The sequence below is a fragment of the Mauremys mutica genome, chromosome 8, assembly GCF_020497125.1.
Source record: "Mauremys mutica isolate MM-2020 ecotype Southern chromosome 8, ASM2049712v1, whole genome shotgun sequence".
NCBI classification, from domain to species: Eukaryota; Metazoa; Chordata; order Testudines; family Geoemydidae; genus Mauremys; species Mauremys mutica.
This window is the reverse complement of record NC_059079.1, coordinates 49,883,720-49,902,597: the sequence shown is the minus strand read 5'-3', so window position 1 is coordinate 49,902,597 and position 18,878 is coordinate 49,883,720.

Here is an 18,878-nt window from a genome sequence, read left to right as displayed (position 1 = left end):
ACTGTATTTTGATACAAAGCAAGAATGATTCATTTTCATATGATGTTTATCAGGAGATAAGGATCTCATAAGGGATCCAAGACAGAAGTATACGGTCTCACTATTCAACAAACTCTTGATATATTTTTGCCTTGAACCATCTAATCCAAATATTGTCATCTGTAACCACATATTTCAACTCCCTTTGCTTTACTATTCCTCCATTTCATTGTAACCCACACACCTTCTGGGTGTGGTGTTCTGTCTCATCTAGTGGCACTGAGACCACTTAGAGAGAGCGATTAAGTCTGCTCTACAGCCTTATCTAACAGCAAGTTGGCTTTTAGTTTATACAGTAGAGGCTCATGCACTAAGCTCTAGAGGTCCCAGGTTCAATCCCGCTGATGACCGGGGTCTGTCAGCGTTATATCATCACTTGTTCTTGGCCTGTTGAGAAGGGTAGGAGACCTGCGGGATTCTTGGTTCAACAGCAAAATGAAGGGAGAAAGGGAAATTAAGTGGATAGAAAGATGAAGACAGAACAGGCCAAGGGACAGGGAGGTTTTATTCCAAACTAGAAATGATCTCATCCATTCATGTCAGAACCTTATCCATTTTCTCTTTTCCCTTCACACAACAGCTAGAGACCCTGATTTGCCTTTATCTTCTGTCTATTGAGCTGTAAGGGTCCCCATATTTCTTTGCCAAGGTGGCTCACAGAATTTTCTTTTGTATTCACCCATATGAGTAACAAACTATTCTCTGATAAAAAACACTTTAATATCCTTCCCGATACAATTAGGGTTTTACTATGCTGCATAATCGGCCTGTTGCAGTTCTTTGTAAAATTAAAAAATACTCAATATCCTGTTTCATATTGTAAGCAACTTACTTAGTAGTTAATGTACAAATGATGGACTCTTTTCTCAAGATAAGCCACAATGGCCTAAGATCACACTAAAATTTTGTTGACAAGGGAATAACTTTATTTCATCACTAGAAGTCCGTTTCAATCATCTGATTGTTAGCCAAAACTTGAAGAACCAATCTTCTGCCATCTAGCTCCTTCAGTGTTTTTTTTTTTGGTAAACTGTCACCTTTATGTCAACATTTAGCATTAGCACCATTTGGATCAAACTTTGTTATAGTATGACTTAAAGTATTTCTCACTAATTTAAGAGAGAGCTTAGTTCTTTCAAACAGTGGAATATCTGCCAACTCTCAGATTAAGTGAATGCTTTAATGTTCACAGACCTAATTAGAATAGAAGAGGGTTTATAGATTTTCATAGTCAAGGCATCTCATTCTCAAAGTGCATTGCAAAGTAATTGGTTAGGTATGATGAGTGCAACGATGGTATCAGCAAATGGAGCAGCCGTTATGCATTCAGAAATAGCTTTCTTACAACCTGAGACATTACAACTACTTGCACTGAGAAAGGGAAAGTTGGCCAAGAGCCCACAATTATCTAGGTGTTTTTTCCCAGATAGTGTAGTGTTCTTTAGCATCTACCCGCATAGCCACTTCAGCAAAGCAAAAGGGAATTTGGGCTTAACAGACAAACTGTAATATGATGTTTGTAATGGTCACAATTCAGCTTTGAATTCTGAGTTCAATATTTTTCTAATCTTTTAAATTTCTTATGTACTCATGGGAAGCAGTGTACTCTTGGGAAGCTTGATAAAGCACTAGACTGGGACTCAGGAAACCTGGCTTCTGTTTCCATCTCTGCCACTGGCCTGCTCGGTGACCACAGACTCAGACTTTAAGGTCAGAAGGGACCATTATGATCATCTAGTCTGACCTCCTGCACAATGCAGGCCACAGAATCTCACCCACCCACTCCTGTAACAAACCCCTAATCTATGTCTGAATTATTGAAGTCCTCAAATCGTGGTTTGCACCTATCACGGGCAAGTTGCTTCACTGCTCTGTGCCTCAGTTTTCTCTTGTATGAATTGAGAATAATGATAGTGACCTGCTTTCTAAAGTGCCTTGAAATCTACTGAAGAAAAGCTCTATATAAGAGCTAGGTATTTTTATTAGTATTATATACTGTATTTAATGCATGTTAGCAGTTATTCCTTTATTATTTTTTTAAACATCATTACTCCCCACCTCTTCCAATTACTGGCAAAGTTAATGCCTATACCTTATTTTTCAGTGTCTGAAGTATGTCAGATGTTTTAGGTGATGAATACAGTAGAAATGTAAATATTGACTTTGGCGGGGGAGGAGATATAGGCATTAACATAAATATGTACTTTATAAGTATCATGACTGGAAATAACATGAAAGGTAACACATCTCACGGATGGGGATGCTTTCCATTGGAACAATACATTGTGAAATGACTCATAAAATATGACATTCTGAACTATTAAAAAAGTAACAAGTAAAAGCTAGTAATAAAATAAAATTCAGGGATGAGGTATAATTCATATGTACAAGATATCTAATATAGAAGATACAGCCCTTGCTAAGAAAAGATTTTATATGTACTTGTACCTCTTCTACTTCAAGAAAATAAAAACCATGTACCAGCTTTTCCCCCATGAAACTTAAATAGTTGTGCCATTTGCGACATCTGTTAAGCAAAGACAGAAAGGAGGTGAGGGGGAGAAGGGATATTTTAGGAATGCCATGCAAATACTATGAATCAATGCTGACGGTGGTTTGGAGATGCTTGGCATGAATCATATTTGTACTTCAGTCTATCAATAGAAAAGAATAATTTAAATATAATCAACCTATTTTTCTAATCCAATCTTCCCAAGTACCCAATCACCCCAGCCTCCCTGTTTCTCCTTATATAAAAGCAAAAGGTGGCCAAAAAAAAGAGCCTGTTTCTCTATGTAATATGGGCAGAACTATTTTTCAGTATTAGAAGCTTATATTTGAACCTAAGCATTTAATGATGAACTGAAAATAGGCTATTAAAATCAAGGTGAAAATATTTTTATGCTGCATGCTCCAAAGGGCAGAAGTTCTTTTAAAGTCCTAATTTCAGGTCTCTCAACTTTCTGTGCTTCCTAAGTACCATAATATCATGACAATGCCAAATCCCAAAAGATAAAAAATAACACCAGTATTTTTCTCCAGAGCCCCACTAGCCATTAAAAATCTCCGATATCTGAACCAAACTGGTCCTACTTTACTGTTCCTGCAATGTTCATGTCACTGGTGACATCACCATATCCAGGAGTTCTCAGCAGTTAGGAGCTACCCATGCAGTGATATCCATAGTCCTGACATAAATATTTTTAAACAAACATTTTATTTAAAACAAAACAAAAAACCTGAGTGCATAATACTTATAGCTAAAAAACCACACATAAATATCTATACCAGAACGTTCATTTTAGCTATGTTGACCATATCCTATACTATACCAAAAGTTTGACTTGATCCCATCACTTCAAATCTAGTTTAATTGTATTGTCAGATCTAAACTCATCTCTAGCATTACCAATCATTTTGTTCCTCCATAACATTCTTTTCTGCCCCTTAGGCTTGATCCTGCAAGCCCTGGTGACACTGCATGGTGGTTAACTCCAGCATGTGTGTGTTTGGAACCTATACATGGGAGCAAACCCCTGTCATGCCTGCTCCCTTACTCTGAAACGTGAAGAGTCAGGGTGGAGTCCAGGAAGATGGGGTTATGTGGGATCTGTGACATTGCACCCCATAATGCTTTATAGAAATATGCTTATGAGTGTAAATATGGCATAACTGGAATATGTTTTATGCTAAATATGCTATGTAACATATCTTTGCAAAGGTTATGATCTACTGAATATATTCATCCTATTTGTATGCATGTATCATGTTTATATTTGAAGTTATGAGCTTTGGCTCTATGCTTGTATTTTATGTGCTTCCTACAGCAAACACTTTAGGCAGATTTGGTTAACATAGTGTGAAGGGGTTATTCAAGTAATTGGGAGTACTTAACTAACAATGGACTTTGGGTGATGGCAATCCACATCTGAGCTTTCCTGGGAACATTCAAACTAACATGTAAACAATGGTGTTGGCCTGCAAAAAGCTGAATCATCCATAGACAAGTGACTTGCCCAGGTGGCTACAGATTGTTGCTGTGATCTTGCACAGGAGAACTAAGGGGTTTCCGCCCACCAGAGAAAGAATATAAAAAGCCCTGAAAACTCCTCCATTTTATCCTGAGTTGGCTTAGAAGATAGCCTCTCCACCCCAAAGAGATGCCTGAAAGAAACTGGAACAAAAGACAGTAATTATGGGGATGTGAGTGACTGCTGGATCCAGACTAGGAAGGAGTCTAGTCTGTGAAAGAAGTTTATTGGAACATCTCTGAGGGTGAGATTTACCTACATTTAGTTTCCTACTGTATTAGACTTAGACTTGCATGTTTTTGTTTTATTTTGCTTGATAATTTACTTTGTTCTGTCTGTTATTACTTGGAACCACTTAAATCCTACTTTTTATATTTAATAAAATCACTTTTTACTTATTAACCCAGAGCAAGTAATTAATACCTGGGGGAGCAAACAGCTGTACATATCTTTCTATCAGTGTTATAGAGAGAAAACAATTTGAGTTTACCCTGTATAAGCTTTATACAGAATAAAACAGATTTATCTGGGGTTTGGACCCCATTGGGAACTGGGTATCTGGGTGCTAAAAACAGGAGCACTTCTTAAGCTATTTTCAGTTAAGTCTGCAGCTTGTGAGGCATGTGGTTCAGACCTGGGTCTGTGTTTGTAGTGGGCTAGTGTGCCTGGATCAACAAGATAGGGTACTGAAGTCGCAACCTGCCAGGGAAAACGGGCTCAAAGGTAGTCTTGGCTCATCAGGTGGCAGTCCCAAGGGGGTTTCTGTAACCCAACCCGTCACAGGATCATTAGTGTGCAAAGGAGGCACTAGTTACCTCTTTCACCTTACACTCACTGCTAGACCGAGGTAAACTGGAAACCACATAAATTTATTCAATGCAGTTCACTGTCCTGCTCATCCCTTTTTACTTTGCTCCTATAATGCAAAGCTCCACATGCGAGCTGTGCCAGATAAAACCTCAAATTATCTAAACCAGCGTTTCTCAAACTGGGGTCCGCTTGCCCTGCTGATCAACTCCTCCCTCGCATTCCTCAACACCTCCTCCTCCTTCCCAGCACCTCCTGCACACCAGGGAAGAGCTATTCAGCTTTGGCTCCTTGTCATCCTGTCACACACCTATGAAGCAACATAAATAACAAATGATATGTTAAAGTAAAAAGAAAACGATAGGCTAAGCTAGTACTATCACTAAAACAAATATTACAAATGTGATGCTAGCCAACTGAGAATGATATCCCTTATTAGTGAGGTTTGTAGCATTTTGCCAGATGACTGTAACATGGAACCTTTAGATGTTGTGTGTTTAAAAAAAATCACATCTATATTTTTGATAAAAACTGGGAATAAAAAATGTGCCATGGGAAAAAATATCAAGTCTATTTAAAAAACAAACAAACTGTGTGCATATTGACAGCCATCTACTTTGAATCTCTTTTCAAAACATAGGCATTTCTCATCTATGATATGTATATTGTACAAGTGTTTGGATACTATTTCCACCTGTTACAAATATATTTATTGTAATTTTAACATCTCCTAAATTATTGTGTGACATCTGGAACATTTCATGGCTATGGTCAGGTGGAAAACTCACCTAATCACCACAAACTCGCTTTGAAGAATAATCCAAAAGTCTAATTCAATGGTAAGCATTTTATGGACAATGACTGTTCTTACATAATATGTATGTCTGGTGACTTGCACAATGGGATCGAAATGCCTGACTGGAGTGCCTAGACACTGCCTGTAATATGAAGAATATTAAGTAGTAATAGTCATGGCTATTTCTCATCCACTTTGTCTAACCTTTGCTCTGATACTACTTCAAAATTATGGCTTCTATTCTGATTCTTTGCTGAAGTAGGATCTTTAGAAGCCATCACTAAAGTGAGACTGAGTCTTAAGTGACATCTTGAAAAACTGAGAAATCTCTCTTCTCCAGTCTTCCTCATTTCCATGTATGGAATTCCACCTCTAATAATATCCTCATAAAGCTACAGTAAATTGCCATTTTTTCCATGTCCTCAAACAGTAAAGGTTGCAACCTCCCTGTACTCCTATCCTTGATCAAATATTTTGAATATATACATTTCTTATGAAAAAGTGGATTCCATTCTGCCCTGCATGGAACTAAGGGGAGAAGATATTTCTCAAGTTGATCATTGTTGTGTTGGAAGTGCTTTTGCTTCCAATTTTCCCCTCCCCCCCCGACACACACACACACACACACACACACAGAAGAACATAAAAATAGCCAGACTGGGTCAGACCAAAGGTCCATCTAGCCCAGTAACCTGTCTTCTGACACTGGCCAACACCAGGTACCCCAGAGGGAATGAACAGACCAGGAAATCATCAAGCAATCCATCCCCTGCGCCCATTCCTAGTTTCTGGCAAAACACACTCACACTCTCAGAAGAATCTACAGGTTAGCCCCTTTGACCTGCAGATCTCTGAGCATTTTCAGGAAGCAAGAGGCTTTTGAGCTTCCATTTCTCCTTCTGGATCAATCTGCTTCTGGTTTCTGTACCTCTCCTGAAGTACTCCCCAATCCCAATCTGCCCACCCTATCTCCACAGTGTAATAGGGACACCATATGCTCTGAGGCTGTACTAACTTAACTGTTTTTCGAGTTGATTTTTGGTGGGGGAGAATCTGGAGCATTCCAGATGGCTATCCATTTTTCTCTACCATGTCTCCTCTCGCTATCCTGCTTTCTCCAGCCCCATGAATCTGGAAACCATGGCACCCCAACAGAAACACTCTTTAGGGAATAGAGGTCAGATTTGCCTCTGGGATATATCACACTTCAGAAAAATGTGAATGATAACTGCGAAACATTTAAGAACACCTTACTAGATGCCCCCAAATCTGTAATCCCATAACTGAGGAAGAAAGCTGTGCTGGTTTTAAAAAATGGCCTGATTTAGAGGAGAAGTAATGACATGTATATAATAAATCCTGACAATGGTGTTGCTCCATTACTGGATGGAAATGGTAGAATTAATGATGCAGAAAAGGCAAAAGTTAAATAAATATTTCTGTTCTGTATTTGGGGAAAAACAGATGATATAGTCTAATCATATGGTGAAAATGCTCTTTCCATTCCACTGGTACCTCTGGAGGATGACAAAAAGAAGCTACATGTTATACCTTTTTAAATCATAGGTCCAGTTAACTTTCATTCAAGACTTTTAAAAGAACTGCCTGAGGACCTTTCTGGACAGTTAATGGTGATTTTCAATAAATCTTGGAGCACTGGGGAAGTTCCAGAAGACTGGAAAAAGCTAATGTGCCAATTTTTGAAAAGGATAAGTGGGATGACCCAGGTCTTTAAGCCTGATATCGATCTCTGGTGAGATAATGGAGCCTGATATGGAACTTGACTAGTCAAGAGTGAAAGGAGGATAATATAACTAATCTAAATTAACATGGGGTTATGGAAAATAGATCCTGTCAAACTAACTTGATACCTCCTTTTGAAGAGATTACAAGTTTTGTTGATAAAGGTCATACTGTTGATGTAGTATACATAGACTTTATCTAAGTTGTTTTCTTTTTAACATTATTTTTATAGTTTTTATATAAACACACAATGAAACAAAACATTAATAGGTGCACAAGATGGAAATAGCATATAAATAATAAAATTCAATTTTCATTATTTGAAAAATCTGTGTGTGGGTGTGGGTGGGTGTGGTGGGGAGGAGAGTCAAAACTCAACCCATGGAGGTCATGCAGTGTATCAATTATTAAAGGGACTAACTAGATAAATAAGTGAGAACATAACCTATTCTTAGACTTCTCTAATTTGTTTGACTTCGTACTTCATGACATTTTGATTTAAAAATCCTAGAACAATATAAAATTAATGGATTAAATGGATTAATACCTGGCTAAATGATATATTTCAAAATGTAATTGTAAATGGGAAACCACCTTGAGCAGTTGTGTTTGCAGTGGGGGATCACTTCTTGTCCCTGTGCTATTGAACATTTTTATCAATGTCTTGGAAGAAAACAAAAAATCATATTTGATAAAGTTTGCAGATGACACAAAAATTGCGGAAGTGGTAAATAATGAAAAGGTCAGGTCAATGATTCAGAGTGATGTGGATTGTTTGGTAACCTGGGCACAAGCAAACAGTATGCATTTTGAGATAGCCAAATGTATAATTTAGGAACAAATCATGTAGGACATTCTTACAGGATGGGGAACTCTATTCTGGGAAGCAGTTAAACTGAGAAAGATTTGGGGGTAATGAGTTGGAAGTTGATAACTTGGGGAGGATTAAAAAAAAAAGAGCAATGAGAATGATTAAAGGATTAGAAATATGATTAGTCATGCAGACTCAAAAAACTCAATCTATTTAATTTAACAAAGGAGTGACTTGATTACAATTTATAAATATCTATATAGGGAACAAATATTTAAAACTGGGATCTTCAATCTAACAGAGAAGGTTTATAACATAATCCAGTGACTGGAAGTTGAAGCTAGACAAAGTCAGACTTGAAACAAGGTTTAAATTTTTGATAGGGTAATTAATTGTTGTAGACTATGATTTTAAATCTAGATTGGATTTTTTTTTTCTAAAAGTTGAGTTCTAGGAATTGATTTGGGGAAATTCTATTATTTGCATTATACAGGAGCTCATGCTCCCAGTGGTCCGTTCTGGCCTTGGAATCTATCAATCTATGGATTCCCTCCTTAGTGCCCTAGTTATTCATACTATCATTCCCTTTGGAATGTGTTTGAGCTCTGTCTTTGACTGATGCCTAATAATAGGTAGGAACTGTACTTGGCCTGGACAACCTCACCTTACATTGCTAGAGCCTCATTCTCATGAAGTACCCATTTCTATCTTGGTTTTCCAAATTCACTGTACTTCTGCTCTTGGTGTCGATGCTCAGCAAAGTGAGAAGACTTATAGGGATGCAGCAGGGCTGGCGCTTCCATTAGGCGACCCTAGGCGGTTGCCTAGGGCGCCAGGATTTGGGGGGTGGCATTTTGTGCGCTCCCCACGGGGCGCACGGGAGCTTCCGGTTCCGCTCCCGTCACGCCGCCAAAGAAGGACCTTCTGCCGACGTGCCGCAGAAAACAGCGGCAGGCAATTGAGCAGCTCAATGACTGCTGCTGTCACCTGCGGCATTTCGGCGGAGGGTCCTTTTTCGGCGGCGCGATGGGAGCGGAACCGGAAGCTCCCACGCGCCGCTCCTGGGATGAAGCTATGTGATGGTGTCAGTGAGAGGTGAGTGGAAATCTATCTTGATTGAATACGTTTGGTAGAATTTTTATTTTGTTTGTTTTTGTGTTTTAAATAAAATCTTTTGATGAATGAACATTGTTATTACACATCTCTGAAACAAGTGTTGTATCTGCCTTGACCCCAGGATATTAGAGAGACAATGTGGGTGAGGTATATCTTTTACTGGACCAACTGTTAGTGAGAGAGACAAGCTTTCAAGCAACACAAAGCTCTTCTCAGATCTATAAAACTTTGTGTTGGATTTTGTGTATGAAAAGCATAATGTGATAAAGAGATGTCATCTCACAAGCCTTGGCTTCTTAATGAGTTAAACCATTTTCCCACTGACCTGACAAAAAGCTCTGTTTAAGCTTGAAAGCTTGTCTCTCTCACCAACAGCAGTTGGCCTAATAAAAGATATTACCTCACCCGCCTTGCAACTCTGAAATAATGCAGACAAATACATTTTGGTAATGATTTATCAAATCCAAAGCAAAATTGTATGGGAAAATGGTCATTAAGAAGCTAAGGCTTTTGACGTGACATCTTTGTGTATGAAAAGCATAATGTGGTAAAGACCAACACAAAGTTTTCATTCAGAATGGCCTTTTTTGGTCCATGTTTTAAAACAACAACAGCAACAACAAAAAAAACTATGTTAAAAGAATGGTAAGAATGCAAAATAGAAGTATGGAAAAATAGGGAAATCCCAAAATTGATTTATTTTTTTGTTTTGTTGCGACTTGAACTCTGTCCACTTATGCATATGCATTTTGATCTCATATTTATCCTTTCTGCAGCACTACTGAGTAATTCAGTGCTGACACTGGAATTGTTCAAAAGGTTTAATTAAGTTTTTAAACTGCAAAACTATCTGCCATTTTCTTCCTTGAAATAGCTAAAACACTTGTACTCAACTTTAAATCAATTCTGGACAATGAACAGATGTGCCAGTTTCATCACAAATTGTAAGATCATAGAATATTACAGTTGGAAGAGACCTCAGGAGGTCATCTAGTCCAAGCCCCTGCTCAAAATAGGACCAACCCCAACTAAATCGTCCCAGCCAAGGCTTTGTCAAGCCTGGCCTTAAAATCCTATAAGGATGGAGATTCCACCACCTCCCTAGGTAACCCATTCCAGTGCTTCACTACCCTCCTAGTGAAATAATATCCAACCTAAACCTCCCACATTGCAACTTGAGACCACTGCTTCTTGTTCTGTTATCTGCCACCACTGAGAAGAACAGCCTAGCTCCATCGTCTTTGGAACCCACCTTCACGTAGTTGAAGGCTGCTATCAAATCCCCCCTCACGCTTCTCTTCTCCAGACTAAATAAGCCCAGCTCCCTCAGCCTCTCCTCGTAAGTCATGTGCCCCAGCCCGCTGATCATTTTCATTGCCCTCTGTTGGACTCTCTCCATTTTGTCCACATCCCTTCTGTAGTGGGGGGACCAAAACTGGACACAATACTCCAGGTGTGACCTCACCAGTGCTGAATAGAGGGGAATAATCACTTCCCTTGATCTGCTGGCAATGCTCCTACTAATACAGCCCTTGGCCTTCTTGGCAATGAGGGCACACTGCTGATTCATATCCAGCTTCTCATCCACTGTAGTCCCCAGGTCCTTTTCTGCAGAACTGCTGCTTAGCCAGTCACTCCCCAGCCTGTAGCGGTGCATGGGATTCTTCCTTCCTAAGTGCAGGACTCTGCACTTGTCCTTGTTGAACCTCATCAGATTTCTTTTGGTCTAATCCTCCAATTTGTCTAGGTCATTCTTGTCACATTCCAATGGCCCCCTCCCTCAAGGGGTCCTCCTGTGGGAGGCATGCCCCGGGCATGTGGCACTCTGGACCCTATCCTTACCCTCCAATGTATCTGACTCTCCCCCATCTTAGTGTCATCTGCGAACTTGCTGAAGGTGCAATTAATCCCATCATCCAGGTCATTAATAAAGATGTTGAACAAAACCGGCCCCAAGACCGACCCCTGGGGCACTCTGCTTGATACTGGCTGCCAACTAGACATTGAGCCATTGATCACGAGCCATTGAGCCCGATAATCTAGCCAGCTTTCTATTCACCTTATAGTCCATTCATCCAATCCATACTTTTTTAACTTGCTGGCAAGAATACTGTGGGAGAGCATATCAAAAGCTTTTGCATGACTTGCCCTTGGTGAATCCATGTTTGCTGTTTCTGATCACCTTCCTCTCCTCCAAGTGCTTCAAAAGTTTGAAGTTTGAGCAGCATTTTGTAAATAACTCTTCAGAATGAAAATGCTTGTCCAACTTTAACTATAAATTTCACTGCACAATGTGTCTATAATTAAAATAATACAAACATGTAAAGTCTCAGTGACTCAAGCACACAGTGCTGTCTTCTTTACAATGGGCTTCAATACTATGCTTTACAAAATGGCAGCCATATCTCCTCCACAGGATGGGGTTATAAATATCCAAATCCCATTTTAATGGGAATTTGTGTGAATAAATTCACTGCACAGAAAACAAGACCATATGTTATTTAGCTGCATACACCAGAAGAGTCCCCTTAAAACAATAGTGTAATGTCAAACATAGGAAGGTTATCTTGCTTTTTCATTTTATGATTGAAGTTGAGCCAAAGGGTGGATTAACCACTATTTGATAACTATAGCAGCAACAACAGATTCACATGAATCTGATGTACCCATTGTGGTGTGTAGAAAAGACTTAATGTATTCCACAAGAAAATACTCATTTAATGCAAGGGAGATTCAGGAAATCCTCATTTTCATCATCTGAAATTCCCCAATATATATTATGCAGGGTTGTTGTAGCCATGTTGGTCCCAGTATATTAGAGAGACAAAGTGGGTGGACTAAAAGATATTACATCACCCACTTTGTCCCTCAATATATATTGCAAATTAATATGTATATGAAATTAATTATTACAGCTTGTATAGATGTGTAATTCTGTGCTTACTTTTAGAAGCAGAGTGATGGTATGCAAAAAAGACTCACAATATCATCCATTCTTGTAGTTCTGCTTCATAAAAGTAAAACACTATAGAGAACTTGACTGCAGTGAAAGAGTTACCAAAGGTGAGGAACCCTTTTTCTTTTTGTTTTACTCATTGGAAATGCCTCACCAAATTGTGAACATTACTGAAATCTTTGAGAAAGTTATTCAAGCAACACTGAACACAAGAAGCAGCTGGTCTGTCCTATAAACAAGGATTTATTTAAGGCACAAAAACAATCAAAACTGAAGATGAAGGCCTTGTATTTTATTTATGTATATATACCGGTATATATATATATGGCTGCCCTCACTTTCATTTCCAATAGGCTACATGCTAGATTATTCCAGTGAGCAAGCAGAATCTCTAATTTTACTTAATTGCACTACAGAGACTGCCCACATTCATTATAATTAGTTTTGAAAACGCAATTTCAGAATTATTTGTTGACAATGTGATGTACTCAATGTAAATTTACTTCAGAAAGAAAAATAATATGTTATTAACTTGAATCTCACGCTATTCCTTGAATCTTGAGGTGTGTTGGAGCAGAGCTTGGTGCGCTTGAGGACAAAAAGAAGGGGGTGGGGGGAATCTTTTCCTTTCTAAGAGTCTGCCCCAGCCAAGGATTCCCTCCTGGTGGGAGACAGTTCAGCTGCTCATTTAGAAGACAGTTTTAAATCTGCTTTGTGCCACTGGAGTGGCACAAAATGGATTTAGGGCCAAATTCTTGGGCATACTATCCTTTTACTTCTATAGGTTCAATACTATTATGTGAAAGAGCTTGTTAAAAATATGGCATGGTAAGTCAAATATTGGATCAGGTCTCCTTGCAGATGCTTTAGCTGTAATTAGTTACAGAAATGCTTCTTATAGTGACAAAATGTTTAGGGAGTATTCGGGGGCTTCTGAGATTGTATTTAATTGGTAATTTAATCAATAGAGAGATTAGTTCTGAGCCATAAATATAGTGGTTTGAGGTTTGGAAGGACAAGTGTACTTATAGTATCTGCTAAATAAATTCAAGACTATAGATAGGCTGGGCAGAATTTGATTTTTCTTTTCTTATCCTTTTGATGGATAATATCAATGTTTATTTTAAGCTTTTTAAAAACTATTTAAATTTTCACAATTGCGGCATGGGGTCAGACAGTAGGTCAGACAGTAATTTAGTTAACGACAGTACGCAGTGAGATTCAAAAAGCTAAAGCTCTATAACTATTAAAACAAATTTTCAATATCATATGTCAAATATACAAAGTAAATATCCTTAAATAAAACTGCGTTTTCAAACAGCATTTTTCGCTCTTTGCCGATATGTAATTTTTTATTATAAATGGAAATATTTTATTTATCTGTTTGTGCGTGAGTGATGAAATTGACATATACTCACACTTACCAATAAAAATTGACCCCTTCCAAGCCTAATTACAGGCCACTGGTAGAGGTTTTTGAAGAGAGATTTGGCAGTGATTATGATGTGTTAGTTAATGAAGATCTGGAAACCATCTAAAGAAGAGAAAAATATATTCTGAATAAGCAGATGTCACTAATTAGTAGTTTTGGCTTAGCCTGTTATCCCTTCCCCTCTTCAAGATGGTTTATACAGGTAACAATTTATTGGTATTCCCAATCTTGGCTGATTACACCTGATTGTAACTATGTAAATAATCCTTCACAGAATAAAGTTGATTCTGTTGACATTTTCAAGTGCAGGGCTAGGCAGCAATGCAGCACCTCTCTCCACCCCCACCCCCACCCCTTTCTCCATATACACACCAGAAATGCTCTGATTTATTGAATCTGCTGTGCAGTGTTCCCATGTTTATTTTAACTTTGTATTGGGTGAGTATGAAGATAAGAATTCACTTTCCTCCTGATGTGAATCTGGACCCTTCTCAATGTGCAACATGTTGGGTGTCACTACCAATTCTATTTTCTAATGATTGTTTCTATTTCATTTGGAAAAGGAAAACCTGCCCATGCTTTTGCTTCATGCACCTGTGGAGAATAACAGGAGTAATTTATATTAAAAAAATCACTGGTAATGTTCTAAATTGACAAACACTATCTCAATAGATAAAATATTAATCTGAGTCCCAGAGACTTTTCAAACTTTCAAAAAACAAACTCCATTGCTGAGTAAGGTGAACATAATTCTGTTTTTTTACAATTGGTTCAGTACTCATGTTACTGTATCAAGAGGTCTGCTATGAGCTCATACAATCTTCTTTAAGAACAATAGTCCATTACTTCAAATTTCCAATCTGTGGAAATTATCCCCAGTAGCAAATATCTGTTCTTCTACTTTCAAATGCCAGCATAAATAAGACCAAGGATAACAGACAAACCAGAAACCTCAGCGAAGTTGTAGAATATATTTGTAGAATTAAAATTATATTGGCCAGTAAGTTAATTGCCAGTTTTCCATTTAGACATAAAGATGGAAATTCACTTGCATCAAGCTGGCAAAGTGAAGAACATGTCTCTGAGCAGAATGCTGACATATACCAACCACCTTTGCGATATTTGTCCTGATGCTTTGTTTGCTTACTTCAGCTTTACTCCACTCTAACTAATGGGATTATTTCTGGCTTTCAATGACACTTGTGTTCCTGAGTTACCTCGGTACATTTGAAAATCCATCCTTCCCCAGTGCATGTACCTGATGTGTTCTAGACAGCATTTTTGTGAAAGGTGAAGTGCTGACAACTGAAAAGATCACAGGCCTTGCTGCTTAATTATATACAGACAGAGATCTTTTGGAACATGATATTGTAAACATTGCTACTATGAGGCATTTTTACTCTTATGTGTAGGGCTACCAGATTAGCAACTGTGGAAAAAAAGGGATGGGGTGGGGAATGATAGGCGCCTATATAAGAAAAAGGTCCCAAAAAAATGGGACATCTGGTCACCCTACTTATGAGAGATGCTGTAAGAAATTTGCAGACAAAGAAGCATGTGATGCTGAGCCAGGGAAAGGCAAAGACTGAATCAAATGCCATTCACTGTTCACTTTTCTGCGTTCCTTTGTGCTTGGAGTGTTTGCTGGTAGTGAATATTACATTTGTGAATTGCAATGTATAGCTACATGTATTGTGACTTTAGGCAAAGTATATGAATTCTGGAGCACTGTCATCACTAAACTCTGTGTGAAAGAGCAATAGATGCTGATGTCAATTTTGGAATAGTGAATTCTTTTGTGAGGACTGTTAGGTTTCCATTTGGCCCTTCAGGAATTCGATTTAAATAGTCAATAACATCCTTTTATTTAGATATCATTGATTGCTTTGGCTGTAACATGGACATACATGCTGGAAAATTTAACAAGAAACAGGTAGCTCAGCTGCCTGGTAGCTCAGCTGAGCAGCATTCCAAAATGAATATAAAGCACAAGACATAACCTAGTCCATAGGGAAATAATGCAAGAAGTAGAAATGAGGTTCATTTGGGCTTATATTGTCTCTGGCCTGGTTACAGCTCTGATAGGACTGGATGGGAACAGGAGGAAATAAGAGCATTCTTGTGCATTGTTACTGTCTTGTTCTATTCTGCTCTCATGAGATATGTGTATCTGCTGTACAGCTATAGGGACCATGCAGAGGTACTTGGGGATGGCCTATTATCTGCATATGTTCTCACATGGCTTCTTATAGAACTCTTGCTGATTTATTTCTCTGTGTTTATAGTAAGTGTTTTCTCTCATGGCTTTGAGTTCTTCATCTCTATATCTGGTCTGATGGTCCATACAAGTATTCTTTTTTCTGTCTCTTCCAACTTTTCTCTTTTGCTCCTTCTCATCTGACTGGACATACTCTTCTCATTTTTTTTCTGCCACAAATGTGTCATTTTTGTTTCTCTGTCTTTTGGCCCTGAAATTTGTCAGGCACCCTCACCCATGAGTTGTCAGATACGTGCTCCCTTTTCTGAGCTGTGATGGAGCACCACTTCTGGGTCCTGTGCACATAGTACTGGGGTGGGGGGGATCCAAATGGATAAATAAAGCAAAGTAGGTTACTAGCATTAGTATCACCTGCTTTCATTTGCCATGCACAATGACAGAATGAAAAATTTGATTCCCCTAAACTAGTCTCTTTCTCTGGCCACAGGCAAGAGACATACTGACAGATTCAAGCAGTGTACATTTTTTCCTAGTGCACTTTACATCCACCTGGGGCAGCTGCTCAGACTTCCATCATAAGCAAGAGTGTTCCAAAATGATTGAATGCAGCTGAACTCGGATCTCATCTTCACCCCAGATATGCACAAATTCCTTGTAGTTTGCCAGTTATGACTTTGATCTTAAATCAGGTTGCAAAGCTTTTACTACAACACAATAACGTGGATCTACAAAAGTGGATGCTGGTGAAAATGTGCATAAATGAGGCCTGAGGTGCATGTTGCCCTTTTTTCCCCGGGGTAAGACACTTGGATGATTTGATCCCAGGGCATTAGAGTACATAAACTCAGCCAGAGGTCACTGAAGAGGTAACTGGTGCCGGGGCGGCTCTAGGCATTTTGCCGCCCCAAGCACGGCAGGCAGGCTACCTTTGGCCGCTTGCCTGTGGAGGGTCCGCTGGTCCCGCGGCTTTGGCGGACCTCCCGCAGGACCAGTGGACCCTCGCAGGCATGCCGCCGAAGGCAACCTGCCTGCCGCCCTTGCGGCGACCGGCAGAGCGCCCCCCATGGCTTGCCGCCCCAAGCACACGCTTGGCGTGCTGGTGCCTGGAGCCGCCCCTGACTGGTGCAGTGTGAGAAAGTGCTGGAAGGACCAGATGAATGGATGCAGGTGATATGTCTATGCTGGCACTTCAGTGATGCAGAGTGACACAGTGGTATATCTATTAGCCTTGCTCAGAGAAACTGCAGTCACAACAACAATGCAAATGCTTCTGTTGGAAGCACTTTTGTGGATATGTGGTATATTACAGGCATGCTAGGGCATAACAATGGTGCTGGCGATGCGCTCTCATGTAGTCACAAGTCAAGCAAGGAGGAAGGTGAGAAGAAACAAAAGAGAAATAGAAATAAATAACCAAAGTTAGGTTTAAGAAGAATATGTGGAATTGAGAACTTGATGGAAGGGAAATAGAACATGCTCAGAACAGCTATATGAAGCAGCAACTACGCAGCATTTAAATTTCTCCCAGTTTAAAGAGCTGAGAAAGTAGCTGAGAAAGTTTGAGTTCATCTACTGGGGGCATCAGGTATAACACTAAGGCAATCTATTGTGGTTTTAAAAGAACAAACACCAAAACTTGGCATTCACAAGCTCCGCTACACAACTGCAGTTTCAGAATCTTCACTTTCTATTTAATAGTTTGAATGGAAAATGTATAACAATGTGTTTTTAAGTAGATGAAGGAAACCGAGAAAAGAGAGAGTGGTTAGAAGCCGAGGGTGGAAAAAGTCACAGGGGAAAAAGAAAATAGCAAATAATGCCTTCAGCACATTACTGTACATCAAGAATCTCCATAGTACTATTTACCTTACCTGAATATCTTTAATTTCTTGTGCTTTTCATAATTCTTCCCATTCCTAATAGTACTAATGTATTATTTATATAGCACCAGCATTGTGTTTGGCACTTTATAGACAAGTAAAACTTCAAGTCATTACTCTCAAAAGGTTACAATCCACATAGACAACACAGGGATGAATGATAGCGTGCAAATATTAGAATAGATGCACAAATGGTAAAATAACTGAGCGGTATAATCAACGTATTTTTACTTCTCTGAATGTTGTTTAGTCTGTTCTCTTTTCTATAAGATTCTAATGTTAGTATACAGACTTGCCAGGCAATAAACCCAATAGCTATAGTAGATGTTGATACACATCCTCCAGTTGCATTCATTTGGCTAACAATGTAAGCAGGCCAAGGCTTGTGCCATATCAGGTGTCAGTGATGCCTATCCTATGTATTTAATGTGTTTTCCTATTACTGCCTGAACTGCCTATCTATCAAAAGGCATCCTAATATCTGTTGCCTGAAATTGCTTTGATAAATATGGATTGACTAAGTGCATAGACTTCACATAAGTAACTCAAGCTGCAGTTTAGTTTTGAATATAGCTTAGATCTGCCAAAACTATGGGTCTTTAGTGGCTAAATCCAAGCAAAGCTAGGTGAGTGAAGAGGAACACATTTGTAGCAGACTCTGGTTTGTTAAAACCAGACTAGTGCCTGGGGCACCTCTCAGGGTATGTCTACATGGCATTGTAAACCCAGGCTTGGACTCAGGTTTCAGCCCACACCCACCTACTGTCCACACACACAGCTGCCTGGCCTTGGATCAGCAAGAACTCAGGACTTAGGACCCACCTGTGGGGCAGGTATGAGCCCTAATCCTTCTGAGACTTGGGTCCAAGCCCTATCATTTTGCAGTGTGGAAGCAGCACAAGCTGCAGACCCAAGTCAGAAGATCTATGTGGTGCTATATGGAGGCACTAGCATGTTTTGTGAGACATTGATCTGGTAACTGTAAACCTGACACTCAAGCACAGGCTTGGGAACACCAAGTCCACAAACACAGCTTCTACAAACCTAGG